We start from the raw sequence: 24470 nt of genomic DNA, 5'->3' as shown, positions 1-24470 counted from the left end.
TTAGGGTAGAGTGAAAAAATTCCCCTTGATTTGATCAGATCACATGGTATGCCTCTAAGGAAGTATATTAAACCCCATTAATATGGGCAAATATAGTATTATATTTTTTCAAACATAAATGTAAATTTGATTGGCCTACTGTATTTTATTTTGAGATTTTTCTGACACATTTCCCCCTTTTTCTCATTTCCATTTATTTTGTTCTTCCATATTATCCAAATTCCAATTCTTTTTTCTGTTTCTTCTTTATCCTTCCCCTTATGTTTGTGGTTCTCATGTAGCAAGTCGTTATGGCCCACAACTGAAACTTGGGTCAAATAAGGATAAACTGCAATTATCACATTGGGTCGCACTGTTGGGCTTTTGAAGGAACATTCAAAGGCTGGGATAAACTAGAAGATGATGTGGTGGGAGTCTCTAAATCTGCCTTGATCTTCCTAGATACTGATAATTTTGAAGAACAGATCCATGTAGATTATAAAAAAAATGTAATGAATTCTTTCCTAAGGAAATTGTGTCCTCTAATGTTTCTGCATTTCTAAATATACAACATTCAACATTCAGTAGAAATATATAATTTTTAAAAATTACTACTGAGAAACTTACTAAAATTAATAAAAAGGACAAAAAAACAGTTTTAAAAGGTTTCAATGGGACACCTAAGGCACAAATTTTAGAATCACTATAAGACTTTAATAATTAACAAATTATGACATTCATCTAAAACTGGAATATTGACTAAAGGAATAATATATTGAGTTACAAAATGAACATACATATCTAAGAACACTCAATTTGAGAAATGATTTTTTAGGATTGTGAATAGACACTGATATTTCTGTAAGTGTTCCTGGAAAAATAAAAACATAATATATATTTTGTCTAATTAGTTCTGAAAAAGAAAAAAAGAAAACTGAGTATATAGATGAACCCTGACCATGCGTAGCAAAATGGCCATTTTTTTTTATTTTAAAGGAAAAAAAAAATACAACGGGACAAAATTTCAAAACAAGAATGTAGAGGAGTAACAATGGTTAGTATATTGCATATTGTTATCATCAAAGTAGTTGCATATATTACAAGATGTAGGCATGAAAAATTGATCAAACAATGTAGGCATAAACCCTTCTTTTCAATAAAATAATAGCAATTAGTAGCATAACTATCTAATTATTTTGTGTGCACATATTTTTAACCCCTTTTACCTTCCTTCTTTTCTTCATTCCTCCATCACAATTTCCTTTCCTTTTGAATAGTTTCTTCCCATTTAAAAATATTCATTGTACATTTTAGGTGGTATTTACTTTTTCATCTTCTTACATTAGGGAGACAATAATACATTGTCTACATATGTGAATATGATTTATTTCACTTATGAGTATTGTCTGAAGTTGCATCCATTTCCCTATAAATGTCTTAAGTTTATCCATCTTTATAGCTGAGTAGCACTTCATTGTAGAAAAATATTACACCTTTTTATCCATTTCTTGTTTGATGACCATTTAGGTCATTTACAAGATTTAGTTATTACAAATGTGTTTTTGTTAAGATGGGTAGATATGTTTCACTGTGTTATGATGTTTTCAGTTCATATGGGAAGATATTCAGAAGGGGAATAACTGGTTTTAACAGGACCTCGAGTCCTAGTTTTTTTGAGGAATCTCCACGCTGATTTTGATAGTGGTTGTACTAGTCTATACTTCCACCAACAGTTGGAGAAGTGTTCTCTTTCCCTAATATCCCCATCAGCATTATTTATTGGTATATTTCTTGATGATAGCCATTCTTACTTAGGTGAAATGGAATCTTAATGTTGTTTTAATTTGTATTTATTGAATGACAAATGATGTTGAATATTTTTTCATATATTTATTTGATATTTATATATTTTCCTGAGAAGTGTGTGTTCATCTCATATGTACATTTTTGGACTGGGGTCTTTGACTTTTGGTGGTTCTGATTTTTTCAATTATTTGTAAAATGTGTGTGTGTGTGTGTGTGTGTGTGTGTGTGTCTGTCTGTGTGTGTATCTATTTCCTTCTTTCTTTCATTTTTTTTTTAACCTAGGGAAAGCATGTACATAGTACTTCATTACCACAAATTATGTAATAAAGTTTCCCACATTTAGGGAATTTTCAGGAGTCAGCACATCTACAGTGCAATGGATAAGCCTTGCCCTGGGAACAAAACCTTCATGATCATGGTGTCTCCCCTGCCAGGTAAGTATATAAATCAATTTCTGGGGGACAGATAAAACTTTTTCAAACTCTATGGGTTGTCTTTTCATTCTTTTGGTGATTTCTTTGCTGCACAAAAACTTTTTAATAATGTGAAATCTCACCTGTTCATCCTTTAAAGTGTTTCCCATGATGTTTGGGCTTGGTTCAGGAACTCTCTGCCTACTCCTTTGGCTTCCACATTTTTAATCTACTTTGTCTTCCAGTAGATTAATTGCTTCTGCTTTAATATTTAGGTCTTCAATTCATTGTTAATTTAGTTCAGTGCATGGTGTTAGACATGAGTCTAGTTTAAGGCTTTGACTGTCAAAGAGCCAATTTCTCAAGGACCATTTATTAATCAGGCTGACTTTCTCGCGGTACATATGTTTGGCCCCTTTGTCAAAGATTAGATGGGTGAGTATTTTTGTAGTTATGTCTGCATGTTCTTAATCTGTTACACTAGTTCTGAGGGGTTTTTTTGGGGGGGTGCTATGCCGATTTTATCACCATAGATTTGTAGTACAATTTCAAATCAGAGATTGTGATGCCTCCTGTCTTGCCTTTTTGCCCAAGATTGGCTTCACTATTCTAGGTCTCTTCTGCTTCCAGATAAATTCAAAATAGCTAAATTAAAAGAGACTGACATGATAGCAGATAGATAACAGCTGGCTGCAGAGGCTCCTTGAGATAGACAACTTAGAATTCAAAATAACACAGTTTGGAGAGCCCTGAATAGAAGGCGATGAATTCTCTGATCTCAAGAAACTAAGGTGAGAAGAACCAATCAAACATACAGTCCAGGTGCTATTATTGGAACAGCTAAAGGTTTGGTGCTCCTGCCAGAGCGGGCTACTTGCTGAGCTGTCTAACGTTCTGCTGCTTCAACTTACTGGAGGGGCATTAACACTGAGGTCAGAGGTCAGCTGAATGAAGAGCTGAGCTGGCACGGAGCCTGCATCGACCTGCAGTGACAGGAGTGGAGCCAATCCACAGAAAGGGGCACTCCAGCAGATGACATTCTCAGACCAGGCAGGACTGGCAAGTACAAGGGGCAGCAGTGATTTCAGTCAGTTGTTCTCTTCCTGAATGGGATTGGTGGAGTGAGCTAGGCCTGGGTCATGTGACCTGGCTGAGACCCAATAGGTTATCTGAAATCAATTCCCTACAGTGGTGGTGCACACTCACACAGTGAAGCCTCGGAAGTTTGACTGATCCACAGAGAAGGCAGCACATAGTAATACAGTGCAGGTTTCAGCAGCTTGACTGATCCAAAGGGGAGGGGCCAGCATATGCTACCCCTGTCTGCAACTCACTAGCATACTGCAGTGGGATGGGTCACCTAGCCAGCATGCTTCAGAAGAATTGTAAACAGCAAAGAAAGAAACTGGGGCCTCCTGGAAGAAACAAAAATGATGGGAAGAGAAAACAACAACAAAAAGTCCCCAGGTCCCAACCCTGAGAACATTGACCCAGGACAGGTAAATACAAAGGAGAATGAGAAAAGCAAACATGCAATATCAGACACAGTACCAGTGGACATAAAGAGATAGCTTTGGGACTTCATAGAGAAGCACAAAAGGGAAATATTTAGCCAAGTAAAGGAAGATATAAGAAGATTAATAAAAGAGATGCTAAGCACCCCTCAAGCAGACACGTGAGGAAGAAGGGAGGAACTCAAACAAAGAAGAGAACCATTTGATGACGTATATAAAGAAAATATAGAATATATGAAGCAATTTCAAAGCAATTACCAGAGAATTAAAAACTCTATGGAAAGATGGCAAATCTGCTTGAAAGAAACTAAGGATAGATTATCCAAACTGGAGGATAGTTTTGCAATGTGGGATTATGGAAGGAAAATCTTTTTAAAAATAACAAGGAAACAAGCACTAACAATACAAGGCTAGAAGACCACAAGACAATCTACAACTTGAGAATAAAGAATGTGAATGAAGAAGCAGGAGTACAAGCAAAGGAACTACAAAAGCTATGCACAGAAATAATTAAGGAAAACTTGCCAAACATAGGAAAAGAAAATGATATTCAGGTATATGAGGCATACAGAACTCCAGGCACCTACAACTTAAACAGAGCAACACCCAGGTATATAATAATCAATATCTCAGAAATTCAATATGAGAACAGAATATTAAAAGCTGTTAGAGACAAGAAACAGATAACCTGTAAAGGAAGGCCCATCAGAATAATGGCAGACTTCTCAACACAAACCATCAAGTCAAGAAGAGCCTGGAGTGATATATTACATGCCCTGAAAAAGAATAACCTCCAATCCAGATTGATATATCCTGACAAACTGTCTCTAGTAATTAATAGAGAAACAAGGTGCTTCCAAGACAAAGAGGAACTTAGGAAATTTGCAACCACAAATTCATCTCTATAGAGAATATTGCAGAGCATTCTAGAGAGAGAGAAAAGTACTAGGATTCCAGGAACAGCGGCAGAGAGGCCTCAATGAATGGAGCAGAAAACAGAATGAAAAAGATAAGCAGACAACAGATGCCAAAAAAGAGAGCATAACAAAAATGAAACAGAGAAGGTTGGTTATAATCTCTTATATAAATGGCCTTGATATACTAAATTAAAAATAAAGAACAACATTTGAAGCAGATCACGAGTCAAGGTCCACTGAGATGCTATTTATAAGAAATATAATTAACATGAAAAAGAGTACATGGACTGAAAATCAATATGAGAAAACAAGGCTCTATGTGATAGAGAACCAGAAAGTAATAGGGGCAACTAGACCAGTATTTATAGATAGATTGGAAAGACAGGCTTTAATAGGTAAAGGAATCAATTAAAGATCAAGTCCAAGAGAGAGAAGGTTCAGAACCACTTAGGTAAATATCAGGTTGCCCCTGCCCCACAATTTAAAACCAAGGGTCTTTGTCAGACCCAAAAGTGCACAGTGTACCCTGGGGAAGGGAAAGGTGAGGGAGAGTCTTAAACAGATGGCAGAAGATATTGTTAATAGTGGATCAGGATTTAAAACCTACATTACTTGCACCACTCTGCTTAGATAGATTTTATTCTTTTTCTGGATAGATTTTATTCTGTCCCAGTTGTCTACTTGCATTAGATTTGAGGGCCCAGACAGCTATCCCAAAAATATCAGGATATAGCACAGTAATCATTTTTCATTTCCTATTATCTTAATCTAAAGCCCTGTATGACTTATACTGCTTTATCATGACTGATGTTAGTTAAATCTGGTTTGTTTGGTTGTTGTTTGGTATCAACAGATTTTATTCAAAACTGATATGACAGGTAATATCAAGTCTGAGAGTATAGGCAACTATACTGAAGATGACAAGACTCTCTGATACACATTCTGGTTTGATAACTGCCTGCTTTTGAAGTTTTATATTTTATACAAAGTTCTATTTTTGTTAATATTGTTATGTACTGATATATTCAATTATACTATGTCTGATGATATAGCCAATTCTATTGAAGATAACAAGAGACAACATAGGAAGTATGGTAGAACTCCTTGTACAACAGTCTTGTATATCTTTTTCATTTCTTGTGTTTATAGGAATATGTTTTGTTTTGTCTTTCTTTGTTTTGTTTCTCTTTCTAATATAGAAAGGATAGAAATACATGTTAAGTCTCATGCATGTGTAGTATCTATAAACAGTTTATGAGAACTGATCTTATGACACATGATGAAATGAAGGGTTACTTTGAAGAAAAAGAGACATTATAGTTCCCAGTACTGGTTCTGCAGAGTCATAATGTGAAACCCAGCAATAGTATTATTCTTTGTTCAGAGTGATATTAGACTGCTTGGGTTTGTTCAATCTCATCATAATTAAAGATATGGATAACTGCATGTATGTTTAAGTGTATAGGATTGATAACCGTATTTCTAAGTTTTTGTTGGATAGTTGAACAGAATTGTTTGCAGTCTCGCTGTTAGAATGCGCACTTTACATGTTCCACTTTTGTATCTTGAACAACTATTTGTAAAAGGACAGTATGGAAACATTAACTAATGCTTTCTTACTGTTTATTTTTCTCTGAACATATGTATTATTTATACCCATTTTCTGTTTTGTTTAGTTTTTCTTTAAATAAAATTTTAAAAAAATAAAAGAGACTGACAAAACTGATATCTGGTGAACATATAAAGACACTTTAACTGTTTGATACACTTAACAAGGTTATAAAGATTAACTTGTATTGAAAATTGTTTGATAATATATTAAAGATTGAATATAGTCCTATGTTATCATTAATATATGCTTTCTTCAAAAGGGAAAATACATGTTTAGCAAGACATCTGTGTGTTAATAGCAGAATAGTTCCTAAGGGACAAATATTAAATGACTCAGTCATTATTTGTAACATATTCATTTCGTGGAATAAAATCATGCAGTGAAGATACACACAGTTGTGTGAATGTTTTTTTTTTTAGTTTTGTGAATTTTGAAACCAAAGAACTAGAATGTTGAAAGTTACCATACTCGGAATGTGAGTCTGATTTCATTTTCATAATCTCAACAACAGATAAATTTATAGTTTAAGAAGTCAAAATATTGCTTAATGTTAGATGAAGTAAACATTAACATGGGGCTCCAGGGAGGAATTGACTGTTTATTTTATATATATATATATATATATATATTTTTAATAAGTAAAGTCAAAAGTGAGTACATCTTGAAAAAAATTAATGGAACTATAGAGTTAGTATTTATTTAAATTTAAATTTGATTGAAAAGCATAACCCAAATTATCAAAATTTACATTATTATAGCATTTCATATTATTAATGGTCCTTTTTTGTTGATATTAGGAACATTTCATATTTTGAAATAAGTGACCAATTCTGTTTGCCTAAAATATAAAAAAAAATCTACCTGAGTATAAATAAACTCCTATTGTAAAAACAAATGTAGGAAAAAAGGAGTCAAAATTTTGCCATATATATATATATATATATATATATATATATATTACATATGCAGAATAATACAGTAAATGTATATTCCCTTTGAAAAGCATATCCTGGTGAGCCAATATTTTTTATATATGAAATAAAGTTGGTTATATTCCCAGATATATTAGGTAATTATAAACCGATGAAGTTCTATTAAAACAATTTCTACCTTGCTGTTAGGTTATAGAAACTACACTCTACCATTTTTGTATAATGTTACCAAACCAAAATACTCCCTTTCTTTCCATTTGAGGTACTAGATGATGGTTGAATCCAATCCAGTGTAATCCAAAAATATTCAACAGATATTCTTTAAATGTTCTGTGATTTCAAGTTTATTTGTTTGGTTAAATGAAAATAAAAGTACTTGAATAAGATGGGATAGGTATAAGTATGATAAAAATACAAAATATATTCTTAAATCAAAAATTAAAATCTCAAATATTTGATACCAAGAAATTAGAAAGCATTACGCTTGTCACATGACAGTGCTTTTACTGTATTTGTAAACACTGAGTTTATACATATATAAACTTAAGAAAAAGTTCCATATTGAAGGCAGGGCATAAGTAGTATGCCTCACAATTCTATCTTTCCGTAGACTTCAGTGTCCCTCATCTGCCCTTTGGCTATTACTATGTGGAACATTTAGTTTTGTTTCCATAAACCCTTTAAATAAAAAGCCATTTAACCCGGTCATCTGAAGCATAACATATGCTTTTTCAGGGTTACCGAAATATCTTACTCTTCTTTTAAAGGCTTTTAACTATGCAATTTCAGCTTTGGGCTTTCTTCCAAAAAGAACTAAAATAGAATTGCACTTGCACAATAAACAAGAGTTGCTAATTACCAATTTGGTAGAAATTGTTACATAAAAAGGAGTATCACTTCAAAATGTGTTTGATGGAACTTTTCTCTCTCTATTCATCTTGTTTCTGATAACTCAGGATTATTTCTTTGCACTTGTGCATTTGAATTTTGCCTATGTTTTGAAAGACAACTTTCTTTGTTTAATTTTCTCTTCACAAGATGCATTTTTCTGCTTTTCTATTTTGGAGTTAGAACTGTGGCAATTTGCAAACTTTGTAATTTATCTTCACATTATGCTTACATGCTCTTCTTTAAGGAGAAATTGAGTAAAATTCTTCAAAGAGACCATTAAAGCAAATAACACTGACAATGAATTCAATAGAGTTTATGCTTCAGGCTTTAACCAATGTGTTATTGTGGTTCTGTATCCTTTTATAATAAAAAGATTATGGCAAAGATCCATTAATATTGCCAAATTATTCCCTCTTGCTGGGACACACTAATCCCAGTGTTCCCATTTTTGTGATTGTGGTTTTGTTGTCATTGTTGTTCTCTTTTAATTATACCAACTCTCCTGGACTTTTGATTCTATACTGTTGATATGATGCTATCTCTATAATATCTAAAGGCTAGTGATAAAAATAAATCATATTTTTCATTATTAAGTACATTTCTATATTAAAGATTATTTTCATATTATCTACAAGGACAATTAGGAGAACTATGAATATTCATGGAATTAATTCTATATAAATATTATAGAAGGAAATAATTAAAAATAAGATAATTTAGATATCATTCTGATATCCATTTAATATTTTTATTTAATTTTTTTCTTGAGAGTATATTGAATTCATTTTAATAACACCTAAATGCTCTGCGCTTATAGAAAAATCTCCTAAGCTTTATTTCTAGTTTCCCAAGAATTGAAACTACTTGTAGGTTAGTGAACTACTCATCTGAAGTTAAACAAAAATGTTCTTTACTTAGAGTCATTTTGTCAACTCTTGATTTTATATATTTGTTTATAAATCTTGATTCAAAAAACTAGGTACAATTTCTGTGCTGTGTGTTTCCACAACAACCCCATACTTTTTAAGCAGGAAGCAAAGTATATCACACTTACAATAGTGATTTATTTTAAGGCTCTTCCCATGAGTTCAGCTCTTCCTTAAGAACAATATTGGGTGCTTTCCACAGGCCTAAAAATGTTTTCTGTTATATATCTGCCTTTTTACTTGCCTCATCTAACCTGTCATTCATTTTTAATATGTACCTAGATAGTAGATAAAATTATCACTTAATGGGCTTATATTTTATGACTAATAATTTGCTTTGTATATGAAGATGTATCTAAAAACTGCAAGAATGCAAATTTCAGGTCCAGAGTGTATCTTGAGAAGCATTTGGATGATCCTTGTGCAGATCACGAAGTGGATCTCTAAACATGGGCCAAAAACGACCCACTCACTACTAGTGACATGGAACCTGAGGTCAGCTAATTAGTTCCAGGAAAACAAAAATGAATGTATTTTGTGAATGTTACATGACTGGTATATACTTCTGTTCCAAATCAGAAAAGTAAAGCCACAGATCTGAATTCAGTTTGAACGGAGAAAAGAAAACGTTGGAGATTAAGACTATGGAGCCTGCCAAGACTTCTTGATGCCTTTAAGCTGAACCTATGGAACAGCTCCTGCTGATGCAAACCAGGCCATAAGTTATTCCCATTCTAGAGGCTCTCGTCCAAGTACATGCCACTCTTAATACAAAACCATGAAGTGAGGCAACAAAATGCCAGTTGACATAAACATGAATAATTGCTGTGAAAGGTAAAGAGCTACGCATGAAAATTGAATTGTAAGGATTTATTTGGAAGATACCTTAGTCGAATAGAGGTATTTGCTACATATTAATACAGCTTTTGAGGAAGTGAAGGGTAAGATAGTATGACTAACTCCTTGTTGAGAATATTGCTATGGGGAAGAGACCCTTAAAGACATGTCAGACGTCAGGGAGGCCAGAGGGAAGGGACATGTTCACTGGACAGTTGAAGATATGCAGAGGAGCATTTCTAATGGCATCTTGTCAGGCACAGTGCATGGCGGATGGAATTGGAGAATGGGAAATGAAGAGGATTAAGGTGAATTAGTAAGTGTGCAAATACAGTCTAAGTATGGAGATAAGTATATAAGAAAAACACTGCTTAGAAACATATCTGGATTTCTAGTGCTGGCTGTTGTTAAAAGAATATTTGTTTTATGATAGTTTCTCAATCTTCTAGAGAAGTGATTTTGAGGCAAAATAAAAATTAAAAAAAAAAAAACCACAACAACAACAAAAAACCTTTTTCTGATAATGCAGGACCCAAGTGGAATCATTTGTATACTTAGTGCCCTTAGCCTCTTTCCAAATTTTCCTCTCAAAATGGCCATATTGCTCTTCCACAAGAGAAATGCAAGCTGCTGTTTTCACTGATTTTGTAGACTGATCCCAAGACAGAGTACATGGTAGGCAAGTGCTCTACCATTCAGCTACATCTTCAGCGCCCTCTCCTATCTCATCATAGTGAAGTGTCTCAAGGTTATAAACCATAGAAAAAACAAAGAATTTTAGGACATTTAATAAAAGATTGCAATAAAATGTTGCAATTGAAATTGGTGGGAAAATTGTCATTCTACATTTTAAAAAAAAGTGTTTATTGAAAAGCAATTATACTTCCACTTCATGGTGACAAACAAAAACAAAATGCATTCATCACAAGAGAATTAAAATATAAGATAGTGATAATTCTTACCACAAAATTTACAAGACCTATATACAGAAAATTACTGAACATTACAGAGAAATTAAAAATTTCAAGAAATACACAATTTAATTCACAGAATTTACAGAGTCTTATTTATTCCTTCAACTTTTAACACTAGGGAGACAATACAGTGCTTGCACATGAGTCTAATTTAGTTAACTTATATATATGAATTCAAGTTGCATGTATTTACCTGTAAAAACCTCTGGTTTACCATTTTATGTCTGAATAATATTCCATTATGTAAAAAAAAGACTTTTTTTTATACATTCCTTTGCTGATGGGCAACCAAGATTGTCATTTAATACAAATAATTTGACTTATGATTTTTGGTTAATTTAAAGGTGCATAGAAAAGAAAACATATATATATATATATATATATATATATATATAACCAAACTTTCAAAGCTTTTTTGTATGTTTAGCATGTTGACATCATTAAAAATATTTTAAACATAAGATGAATTTAGCAATACATTTACAGAAAATTGAAAAATGATGTTTAATGATGAATTTAATTATAAATGACTAACATGGAAAACCCCAAACTGGCCTCTGTTCAGTTTGTGTTTCAGGATCCATATCTTTTACTTCTTACCTTTTAAAGAAAACTCAGTATTGATAATCTACCATGCTTTAGGACCACAGAGAAATTCAAGATGTTGTTCAACATCACCTTTAGTCACACAAGTCTGAGTGGAAATAAAATCAACTTCCCCAAGATTCTGTGGTGTAGAGTATAAAATACAGTGAATTTGGTGTCTTGATCCGAAAGCAGGCTTCCACTATTCCTGCTTGTCCTCCTACTTCTCCCTGATCCTGGCATATCTGCATAATACATTTTACATCCCTTACATGTCTGTCTAAACAATTTTCTCTGTCTTTTGTCTTCCAAACCATCTCAGTATTAGGAAGTCTTTTTTTTTTGCCCCCTGTACTGGTATTTAAATTGAAGATCTAGCATTTGTTACATTGCATATGGTTTTGCACTGAGCTGTATCCATGGTTGTGTGAGGAAAATTTTGCATCTAGTAGCTCCCACCTTCTTCAAGGTATGCTCCACAAATGCTTTATTTAAATGTATCTTTTTATCACCATGCACATTTGAATTATTTGTGTTAGTAAGTGATAGTAAGTGAACACGAACTTGCAGTTCACCTTCATCAACCTCCCAGAGTGCTGGGCTACCGGCAAATATCACCGTGCCAACTTGGTCAGTCAGACATCTCCTAAGTCAGGAGCTGTAACCTCAGGACAGGGGCTGCTGCTACTGTTACTCCAGTCAGATGGCAGGGGGTTCAGACTTTAGAAGAACAATGAAGATGATCAAAGAGAAAGATTTCTTTTTCATATGGAGTGGTGTCAGAGTCAAGCTTTGATTATATGCAGGTCTTCAAAGCACATTATGAAAGGAGAACAACTTCTCTTTGTTTACCAATGTAAAGTGAATAATTATACCACTGCCAAAACACCCAGAATAATATTTTAGGAACTATAAAAGAATCCATTGACCAATTGAAGTTTGTATATAAAGTTAGTCATCACATATGTCAAATTTTGTATTAGACAGGTTTCCAGGTATTGCAGTCTTACTGAATGTCTCCAGTGACTAGTTTAAAGTGAGATTACATAACACGGTTGTTTCCTACCACCTTCAATGTTGATAGCTCCAACTACAGGCAGACATTATGATTTAAACCAGATTTTGAGTCCTCCAAAATAAGGTAAAACCAGAATTTGTGATTTTTTAAATAAAATAAACAGTAAATATAAATACACACTTGACTATGTATAAATGTTTTCCTTACATATATTTACATCTTTTACATATGTTTGCATATTTGTATGCATTTACATATTTGTGTTTATGTATTTACATTCAAACATATAGCACTGATAGCAGTTCTTCAGAATAAAAATGTCAACTTTCACCACTCTATTTTGAAATTGTACTTTCAATATATGTGAAATTAAACTCTAACATATAAAAATTATTTATCTACCTTGTACACATGTATAAATAAAAAGGATTTGCTCATGAACAGACCATCACAATAATTGCTTTAAATGATTTTGCTAAGGGTGAAAGTGCAATTTCTTCTTGCTAGTAATCCTGAATGATTCTCCCAAATATGATAAATATTAACTCTGCTTTTCATTTAGAATTACAGGTTGGAAATAAGAATTTAAATTTGAGCTTAGATTACTTTTTCTAATTTAGACATAATTTGACAATTTCAAGAATATTTAATAAATATGTTGATGATGGAACAAAGAAATAAACAAGACAACATTAAAATAGCAGGAGGCTAAAAATATCTGGTGTATTTAATCTTTTAGAAAGACTAGGTCTTTCAAGTTGTACAGAGGTATGATATCAAATAAAATTTACATTTGAGTTCTACATAATTTTAGTGCTATCAAATATAGCTGTAGTTATAAGAAAGTAAAGGGAGAAAAGAAATTGAAAAATGAGAAATTTCAGAGAAAAGAGAACAGGATGAGAAATACAGAAGAGAAAAAAGTGAGGCAAAAAGAGGAAAGAAAGAGGAAGGAGAGAATTAAAATAAGAAATTAGGGAAGAATGTGTGAAAAATAGGACAAATTAAATAGCAGAAAAGAAGATGAAGCAGAGAAAATATGAGCAGGAGGAAGAGTACAGGACAAAGGAAAATAAAAGGAAGGGAAGAAGATAAAAAGACGGAGGAGGAATTGTTTTGGTGTTTTGAGCAACAGTTCTTGAGAGATTTTCATATTTCATCTATCATCTTTTAATTAGATCCAGTAATATAATCACTAGCATTCCATTTTTATAATCATATCCAAAATACTGACAATTGCTCTTACAATAGATATGAATAACATATTTCTTCAATGAAATAAGAAATGGAAGTTTTGTGAAAAGAGCAAATACTTTTAAAAACAAATTAATAAAATCATTACTTAATCTATTTGTAAAAATTACATATTGTCAAATGAAAGAAACCACTTGCAAACCCATACATATTCTTGTATATGTATGTGTGTTTATAATTATCATACAGTGCTTGTGTATGTTATTTTCTGACATATTTATGTAATGATACATACATGTACACATATATATGCGTGACACTAAGAAAGAACAAAGAGATTTTTCAGTGCTCCTGAGCTGCCCACAGTAGACCATTTCCAGAACATCAGGCTTTCAGGGAGGAGTGAATAAGGAGAGAGAGAGGAGAGAGAGTTTTCCAAAAACTCTTCAGAAAGAACCAAAATGGAGCTTTTGTTACCCACATTCCAGTATTCTGATTTTACTTGATAGTGTCTTCTGTGATATGAAAAATAAATTTTTAAGTAACTAACAGATTTTATTTTTTAACAACAGATAATTTGAAAATAAATATCCATACACAAATATGCAAGCTCCACACACAAAAGCACATTTAAACTTCACATGAATCTACTGCTGCTAAAGAGTAGCCATGCTGCTCAGAGAAATTAAAGGCTCCCTTCTTATTATAGAAAATAGGCTTTTACCTAAATGTAAAAGAATATGTTCAAATAGCCTTGCATATGACAGGGAAGTCATCACGTTATTTTTACATGAACAATCTCAGAGCAGTTACTTCCACCCCTTGGCTCTCTGAATGAACTTATTTTTGTGTGTTTCAAAATGGATTTCGCCACTGTGTAGAAAAATGACCCTTATTTAAAAAAAAAAAAAAAACAAAAACAAACAAACAAAAAAAAAAAACCTAAGAGCATTTAGACACCACATATCAGGACACACATATTTGAGCAAAACTCTTTTTCAATATCAAGAGTAGCAGCGTATACAAGGGGATAGGAATATCAAATATGCTTTTGGAGAAACCTCCCTCTGCTGATGCATACTTCCTCACATTTTAAAATGGATTAGATAATTGTACTTATATATAGGAAGGTCATGGAACTAAGTGCTTAACAAGAGTTCTCCACTTCTCAAAATGCTTACCTGAAATGAAGGTAAGTTCTGTAGTAGGCGATGTCATTGTGTTCCGCGGGCTCAACAATCCATCCTGAAATTGTGATAGTACCTTGTAAACCTGCCACTTCCACTGCGTTTAAAGCACTCTCCACACATGAACACACTTGAACTCGTGTACTGACTTTTTTTCCACACGATGATACTCTGTTTTGTAGAACTGTGGTTCTTGACACTTCAAAACATACTTCAGTTTCAATTATTGTTAATAAACAGTTATATAATAGATCAACTACTAATAATCAAAATGTATTATTTCATTTCAAGTGATACAAGATGTGTGTAGATATCATAATTAAACTTCTGTTGTTCATGTTTTAAAAGTATAGATTTATCAGTCTTGTTCTCCTCTCATTTCTTGCATTGCTCTTTTTATTTGAATAGCTTAATTAAAGCACTGTTTGATAGATTTGGAAAGACTGAATATTAGCAACTTCAGAGAGCATTTTGTTTGAATAAATATAGAGAAAACAAGTGGTTTTAGTACCTTCCATTTTAAGCAATTTCATCTTCCTCCTCTAATATTCGAATCCTATAAATTGTATGGGCAACACAGAGTGTTTGCTTTTTGGAGCACTGCTTTTTGGTATGAATTTTACTTAATTAAATAAATGAGCATTAAAGTGCAGATTTCCCAAATGTATCTTATAAGTCCTGGAAATTAGGTAAATAATTTCCTTTAATTTTTCCCTGTACAATTTCTCTGTACAGAATCCTCTATAATCTGTTCAAGTAATTATGAGCTAATATTCCACAGAAAAATGTACCAAACATTCTCAAATAACATAACATCAAACAACCTGCTCTTCTTATTTGCTAGCTATTATGGAATACTTTGACAATCCAGGTTCTTAAGGCATAAATGGTCAATAGTGATGCAGGGACACATTTTAAAAGGGGCTTATTTTTTGTAAACTCAAGATTCTACTCATGAAACAAGGGAATTAAATGTTAGCAGCTTCAATGGCTTGGTAGTCATAGTGATCTTTTTAAGACAGATTTTCATTAAGTTGCCTAGGCTGGGTTCAACTTCCTAACCTAATGCCTTGGTCTCCCACAATGCTAGGATTAGAGTTCTGTGTCACCATCCCTGGAAGAGTGCTGTTTCTTTTTTATGAACATATATGTAAAGGATTAATGCAATCCCCCCATCTCATCTGTTCCGCAACATGATCCACATTGATTTAGAGGAATTACAAATAATAGAAGTGTAGCTCATATTCATAGATGAATGTAGTGTCTCATTACTTTTTATATAGAAAGCCATTAAAAACTGTACTAATATCATGTGTTACTGTTGATACACTACTTTGTCAAAACATCTTGTATAAATTAGGTATGGAAAACAAACTTTGGGCAACAATCTATCTCTCAAACTTAGCAGGATTCAACAATAATCATACATTTCCCTACCTATGATTTTAACCTACTGGAGAGTTGACCTACTGCAAAGTTCAGACTGGAGTTTCTACTGCTACATTTTAACTACATCTAATTTTCTACAGAAAGGTAATCTCAGTCTCTTACAACTATTGCCCCCAACTCTGGAGCCCAGGCTGAGTGAGTGACACTCTTATCAGTGCTGGTGAAGCGTGAGTGGCTTAATTTAACAATAAAATTGGGACAGAAATTTCTGCTTATGCTGCACTGAATAACATGCTATGTAGCAAGTCATGTGGCAAAGCTATAATCAAGCTATAAAAATCAAATATATCTGTTCTTCTAACAGCCAAAGCTGCACTAAAATGGAATTAGATATTATTTTCTAAAGGATATTTGAAATGGAAGCATAGTGATCTCTCAGTAGCCAAGTGAATATCAAAGTTCAGTGATACATAAATCTCATAAAAGGCAAAATATTTGCAAATATCCTCACATTCTCTCATATATTTTAAATCTTTTCTAGATTATTGAGAAATCTATACATGTTCATTCCACATTCACTTTTTCTTCCAACTATTTTTTATTCCAGTTCTTTGAATTTGTTAATGCAGAATTTACAGATGTTGTAGGAAAGTTGTATTTGATTAAAATTATTTAATCTTTCAGTGATACAATTTAATAGCACAGCATCTACCTGGCAAATGTGAAATTATGACTTCCATTCTCAATACCCCCTCAAAAAAAATCTAATCTATCTCAGGGCTTATATTTGAAGTAATATATTTACATAAATGTTTGAGATATATAAATAAAATTGCCTTTATTAGACACAAAATTACATAGGTAAGCATATCTACACCCAGACATATCCACCAAACCAACCCAGAAAGAGTATTGAAAGACGTACTAGATAGAGACAAAATGATCACAATCCCCAGAATAACAGAAAGAAACCACCAGGTAGGACAAGCAATTAAATAAAGGGGAAAAGTAGAAAGCAAACAACTGGAACATAGCATGGTAAAGTTGAGCCAGTACATAGCAGTGATATCCATAAATATAAATGGCCTCAATTCACCTATCAAAAGAAGTAGATTATCAGAATAGATCAAGAAACATGATCCCACAATATGTTGTATACAAGAAACACATCTGACGCAAAAGGAAACTCATAAATTAAATGTCAAAGGATGGAAAACAGTATTCCATGCAATAGGAACCCTGAAGAAAGCAAGGAGAACTATTTTATTTGCAATGTGAGTTTCAAACCTAAAATGATTGGAATGTCTATAATCCTTTATATTTTACACATTCACTTTATAGTTTTGAGTTTAACTATAGTGCATTTACAGTAAGAGTATATACATGTATATATGTATATACAGTATATATATGTATGTACATACTGTATATGTACATACATATATATACAGTATGTGCATACATATATATACAGTATATATATATATATATATATATATATATATATATACCTGTACATTTGTAAAAGTTTAACTTTGTAAAGCAAATCTTCCTAAAATTATAATTCTCCTAAAAATTCATCGATGCAAGTTATAGCTTTTTAGAACTCACACTTAGTAACAGTTTTATATTTAGCCTGAGTTAAATGCATACACATATTATATGCTGTTTTAGGGGTTTAATGCAACTAGAAAATGGTGTCCTATGATTAGCTTCATTGAAATCTTTATAATATATAAAAATAAATTTTGATTTAAATGTCATTCTCAATTTCTTCCAATAATGTAGGACCTGTTATTAAAGTTTAAATGCTAAAAGTCTGCAAATCTAACACAAAATCTATTGTTTTAGAGCAGGTGCATGTAAAGTCAAGTAGGAAAAAATAAGCCCATCTTTACTATTATGAGTAACACCACAATGCCATTTGTTACCTGTTGAAATACATTTTTATGGTGGGTTCCATCACTTTTAACATTTTTGAAGTATAGATGTTATAAAATAGTAAATTTTCTTTTCTTGTAATCCAAGTTTAAAATGTTCACAATATTACACTGTATTTAAATCATAATATGCTTAATATTTTAAAATTATATGGGCTTACTAAATATTAACTGTATATATCGATTTTGGGCATATTGGAAATATTAAAAATGAATCTAACAGTTTTACTGGCAGAGATATTTTAATGATTCAATTATGCTTTGTCTATATGCAACATACATATTTTCAATAAATTATAATTATTTACAATTGCTGTACTTTGTGGTGGATTAATTAATGAGTAATTTGTAACACCCAGTTGAACTGAATCAATGGGGTACAGGATGAAAGATCACTTGAGGATTGTTGCCAACAGCATGAAAAATAACTAGAGGATAAAAAGGTGTGCTATTGACTCTTCTGGAGAAGCTTGTCACACTGGCTTTCCTGATATGAGCTCTTCTATTCTCATTGTAAGGAGGACCAGAGGTCCTTGATGTCACTGTGGATGGCTGGGGTTCTCTCTGGGGGAGCTCTAGTCTTTATTCTGAGTATAGCTTTCTGATTCCATTGCAGATTTCCCTGTCTGATGATGTGGATCCTTCTTCCTGCTGGTGCAGACTTTCTAACTGCCACCCCTGACCCTTTGGCCTTCCCAGTGTGATCCTTCATACAAACTTGCATGAGACATTGTTATGGGTTTTAAGCCTAATGCTGTTCTGATGGAGGACATTGTCCTGGGCTCTAGTCTTCATGTGGACTCATGCAAGACTTTGCTATGGGATGTAAGCCATGGATTCTTTGGATCTCTAGTGTGTGGACAGATTACCCACACACAGTCTTGCATTTAACACTTAGGGTGAATGTTATAAAAGAATCCTATAAACTTGTATACTGTATTAAATATATTATCCTGTAAAACCTGACTATAATATACCTTAGTTGTAAAAAAAAAATGTGATAATGATTTTGTTATTCACTGTTAACATATTACTAAAAGTATATAGTTCTTCATTTTAAGTGAATTATTATAGTCTAAATTAAAATATATTTTTATGTCTGTGCTTTATTTTAGTATTTTGACTGAAATTTTGATCTTTAAATGAACATGATTTTGTTTATATTAAAGAAGCACAATCTTTCATTCAGCAAAAACTCAGTTGCCAATGAAATTATACTTATGTAATAAATGAAATATATCTGAAGGTGAAGAATTAGTAAAATACAGTCAAGGGAAAATGGGTATTGAATATACAATAATTAAATTCCATTCTTTTTGTTCATCAAATGTCTAAAGGTAAGAGAATTTAAGTATGTCTAATTTCCAGAAGAATATCTGCATTGTAAGAATTCGTGTTTATTGTAGAAAATTAGATTTTATGCAATCACCAGAGATACAGAAGTCAAATATAACAATTGGAAGTCTGATAGAAAAAAAATGAAGATTAAAAATGACAAAAACATAAACCTATAAATTAATACCCACAAGATTCTATTTTAAATTCAAGGAAGACAGCCTGATACATAAGATTATTTCATGAGTACATATTTTCATCACACCGTGGAGAATATTTCCTGTAAGGAAAAACTCATGATAAGAACAGCATAAATTAAGTCATGTGTGATATAGTTGGCTTAAGAAGTTATGAATATGCATAGTATATTCAACAGTTCTTGAGTAAACCATTAATGTTTTCAGGGAAATCATTTTATATATTTTAGTATAAATAATTAAGAATATATGTCAGCATGTTAAAAATAACTCACTTATGAATACCTTCCTCAGTTTTGCCCTTAAAAATTCATATACTTTTTTATTTTTACATTTCATTTTATTGTTTTTAACTTTTAAAATATTTAAGAGCATATTTTCAGTAGAATATAATATTTATTATGAGTTGTTACATGTACATAGCACACCTTAACTTTTTCATGTTCTTGACATTTCTAATGCATTGTTAAAGCATATTTTGCCTTCAACATCTAAACAATTAGGTAAAATTCTAATGTTTAATTCCATCAAGAATTTGGGGTCAAAATTAGATAGATACAGTAGGAGGAAACACTATAATAGTTTCAAATGTCATGTTTGGGAGTCAATGAACTTAGACATAGACCTTACAACCTCTATAAAACCAACTCAAAATGGGCCTTAGTGTAAATCTATAATACTTATACAAGATAAAATTAAAAAGATAGCTGTGCATGTAACTATGACATTGCAGATATAACAGCAAAGCCACTATGATCTTTATCAAAAGATTAAATGATAAACCAGACACAATTAAAATGAAACACGACTGTCCTGAAAAAGACAAGTGAATGGGCAGACAGGCCATACTGTTAGAAAATATGTGCAAAAAGCACATCCAGGAAGAGACTGTTATTTAAAATGTGTAAGAAGCTTTCCTAGTTCAGAAATATTTTTAAATGTCTCTTTTTAAAAAGGACAAGAAATTTAAGGGTTCAAGAAAGCATATAGATGCTTGTGTATTATAAACACGAAAAATAGTCTATATCAAATGTCATATGGAAAAGCAAATGAAAATGGAATATTATTATATCTTTATTAATTTAGGCCATAACATTGATTATAACAAATGAATCTATACTTTTTTTGTATATTTGTACTTTAGCATAATAGTAACCAGACATGAATCTCAGTAGCTGCATCTAGGTGATGCAGGAAATAATCTTTGTGTTTCCCTACTTGGCTTAGTGAATGGTAAGGTGTATGCACATGTGCAAAAATGCCAAAATGGTAATGTTACCCATATAATGCTCCATCTAATAGGCTTTACATATTTTTGTATGAGCATCACAGAGGGTGAAATATACACATATCACATTTCTGTTATGAAAACACGCATTGTACCATAGTGAAATGTGGGTGACTCACAATATCCATGTCTGAGGAAAGCAAAAATCTGTCTGTTCATTCACCCACTTCGCAGACAAGCAACAAGATATGTACAAGAATTCCAAAGTAGTAACAGGTGAGTTTTACCCAGGAAATATTCATGTTTGAATTTCTGGGCATTTAGCATTTTTAAAAAGCTGTTCTTTTGATTTTTCTCCAATGATATATGCAAAACTAGATTTGAAGTTTTGGAGTAAGCTGAAAGTGAATTATCTGATTACTCATGCATGGATAATGAAGATGATAATGACTGACATTGACCATTCAAACTAAAGTTCTTATGACAATGAAATGGAGCAAGAATCAACTGATACAGGCAGAGGAAATGCAAATCTCCTGATTCAAATGATGAACAAAACAGAAATATGAGTACATATTTGATTAGTCAAAATGGGACAAAATTGTCATGCATCTATATGCAATGACTCAGTGTTTGAAATGGGACTGAAAATACAGTGAATATCTTGGCAGGGAAACCGACTGAACAGAAGACCAGCATTGCCATTCAACGTTTTAAATTGTTTATAAGAGATGAAATGCAATAACATGTTGTGAAATACAAGTAAAGACATTCCGTATGCACTCAAAAAACATACTGAAAAATGTATTTTTATGTCACTTTATTAGCTGAATTGCAAGCATTCATATGTCTGCTGCACTTAACAGGGCTCTCTCATGATAGTGACAGGAATGTAAAAGACTTGAGGAAAAATCATGGGTGTGGGCTTGAGGTTTGTAGAATCACGACACTAAAGAGGTTTACTTTCCTTCAAAATTACCCAAGGTTTGATACCCAAACCACCTGTAAATTAAGGAAAAGAACTAATAATATGGCTATCATTAACTCATTGTTTGAGAGATTCATGGGTAATTGTCAAATGATTTACACACTATTTGAATACATTACCACTGATAAATGTCTTATAGCATTTGTTTCCCATGACTTTAGGGAACATATGCAAAGAAAAAAAAATCAAGGTGTGGCATAAAAATATATGCCCCAATAAAAGGAATCACTTATAATGCTTTCAATATAGAATTTCAATATAGAAATAATTCACCCACTGGTTACTTATTCACAGACTAATACACTGAATGATATTTTGAACAGATTTATTACTCCCATCTTCCAAACTAATCAGCATGCAACATTCAAAAACTGACTTATCAGTTTTCAGTTGACATTATATTTGCTAACAGAGCACAAGTTGACCCGGTTGGATGCTCTATGCAGGAATAAAGCAAAAATTTCAAATGAAATATTGCAATTGCAAAATAGAATATGGTATAGTACAATTAGTAGATTTCAGAAAGGATAATGTTGGCTTCATATATGATAAATAAAAACAAACTATTAATGTTTTCAACATTGCACTATGATGGAGATATTGATAGGGGAAACCCTGACAATATGGAAGCCTAAATTGGTAACTGCCTAAAACAAAAGACAGAGTTTATGTGCATACGTTATGCAGTGAATGTGAGGTCATGTGAGACACAAAACACTAGACAATGATCATGTTTCACTTGAGTCTAAACATGTGTGGCATAAGTAGTCTAATAGTTTACCAAGAAAATAACAAGTACAAAATATCAGGAAGATACTTCCTTAGAGGAATTGGGCTAGAACTCACAAGAAATCATTTACAAACAGGGGAAAGCAAAATGTTTCTGAATAAAGAATCACTCAAAAAAAGTGTCGAGCCACACTGTTGAGCTGACAGTTGAACACAGCATTAAAAAGACCTACTAAGACAACAGAAAAACGAAAAAGATGTCAAATGTGCCCTACAAAAATTAACAGGAGAATCTGAAGGCAGCTTCTCCAAGATGGTGGCAACTGGACCTGAGGCTCAAGGAGGATGTGGAATACTATCATGTAAAATGGGAAATCTGGGAAGATTCTACAAACATTTGGGAATCTTGGCAAAATTTCAAATGTGCATTACTGCTTCAGCAATTCATTAATGACACATATAATTATGTATGTCAGATAAAGAAAAGCAAAGCAATAATTCCAAAAGACAGTAATAAAACTTTGAGACCTACTGTTGTTCAGTACATTATAAAGAAAGCTAAACAAAGAAAAGCTCTGCAAAAGTGGTAAGATGAACTCAAAAGAAAGAATTGTAAAGGAATGATATTTGTTGGAAATACTGTTGATTTAGAGAGTCCACCTACAGACTTCCCCTACATTATAGAATACAAACCAGCTCCTGGAATCAGTTTAGTCAATGAAGTGATCTTTAGTTTTTCATGCACGGATTACTGCTTTGCGAAATATTGTCCTACTGAAGCTGGCATTGTTTTGCATATAATAAGAAATGACATATTAAAATCCCACCTAGTACTCCCATCTATGAATGCAATTCAAGATGCCTGGTGAACCCAATTGCCCCAATCGAATTGTACAGAAAGGTACATGGCATTCACTTTGCATCTTTTGAACAAGCAACAGCTGTGGCTGCGGTGTAAAGACTCGTGAAGAATAAAATAATGGGTTTTATCATGAAATATTTTGAAGAGGTAAGCGTAAGTGAAAGAGCTGCAATATGGGGACAGTTATACAACAACAAAGAGCTAATTTATCTCTTTGATCTGGATTATGAATCTGATGAATCACAGTGGATGCAGCTTGATAAGGAAATGTGTTTCAGTGTGTGATTCATAGCTCTGACTCAAATCTTCAATTATTTAATGCTTTCATCAATAACCTCAAAACTCATCTTCCTCAAATTGTATTGTTTTCTCCAAGAACCATATATGCTGGAGAACAGCTAACTCTTGATTAGCACATGAAAGATTCTGGAGATATGTATTCAGACTCTGTTGACCACAAACCAGCAAGATGGGGGCTCAGAACTGTGTGCAGCTGTGGGGTGGTGATGTGTAGAGGTTAGCTCAATTGACAGTGAAATATAGTTAACCATCATGGTAGTTTGGTTTTTCCTAATGCTAACTTTTTTAAAGTATTGAACTTTCATATTATCAAGATTATGCAGCGTTAATTTACAGTTCTCTTTTCAAGACATCCACCAAATACATTACTGTTACTAGGAAGAAGACGCAAGGTCACATAGGCTAATTTGAAATCACCCTACTTGGTGGTTTGATCCCTGATGTGGAAGGAAAAAAAAAAAAAAAAAAAACTGCAGATCAGCAGGCACACACTTTAGAAGCCTGGGGCTAGCTAGGGATTTAGCTCAATGGCATAAGCACCTGCCCTGCAAGCTTGTGGTTGTATGATCTTCAGTACCAAAAACATACTCGGTAAGCAGACATGTGTGCCCCCTTCTGGGTTTGAAAAGTTTTAAACTCAAAAAATAATTGCTGAAGTGTATTTATTTTGCTGTATACTTTGATTTTAAAACACAGTTAATTCACTTTGGACAACAT

General features: G+C 32.7%; 1 non-coding gene and 1 pseudogene across 1 annotated transcript; one reads left to right on the top strand and one right to left on the bottom strand.

Annotated features, from left to right (window-relative positions):
• Positions 1–2068: 2068 nt before the first annotated feature.
• Positions 2069–2227, bottom strand: LOC111755163 (U1 spliceosomal RNA). The gene has a single exon (XR_002789744.2). It is a non-coding gene; the product is annotated as a U1 spliceosomal RNA (small nuclear RNA).
• A 16622-nt stretch (positions 2228–18849) lies between these two features.
• On the top strand, positions 18850–23983 carry LOC100719569 (histone-lysine N-methyltransferase SUV39H2-like; annotated as a pseudogene).
• The last annotated feature ends 487 nt before the right edge of the window (positions 23984–24470 follow it).

Source organism: Cavia porcellus, unplaced genomic scaffold (genome assembly GCF_034190915.1).
Source record: "Cavia porcellus strain 051 isolate PalLab524CR breed Dunkin Hartley unplaced genomic scaffold, mCavPor4.1 scaffold_11, whole genome shotgun sequence".
Classification (NCBI taxonomy): Eukaryota; Metazoa; Chordata; class Mammalia; order Rodentia; family Caviidae; genus Cavia; species Cavia porcellus.
Note: the sequence above shows the minus strand (reverse complement) of the source record. Positions and strands in the feature narration are given on the sequence as shown.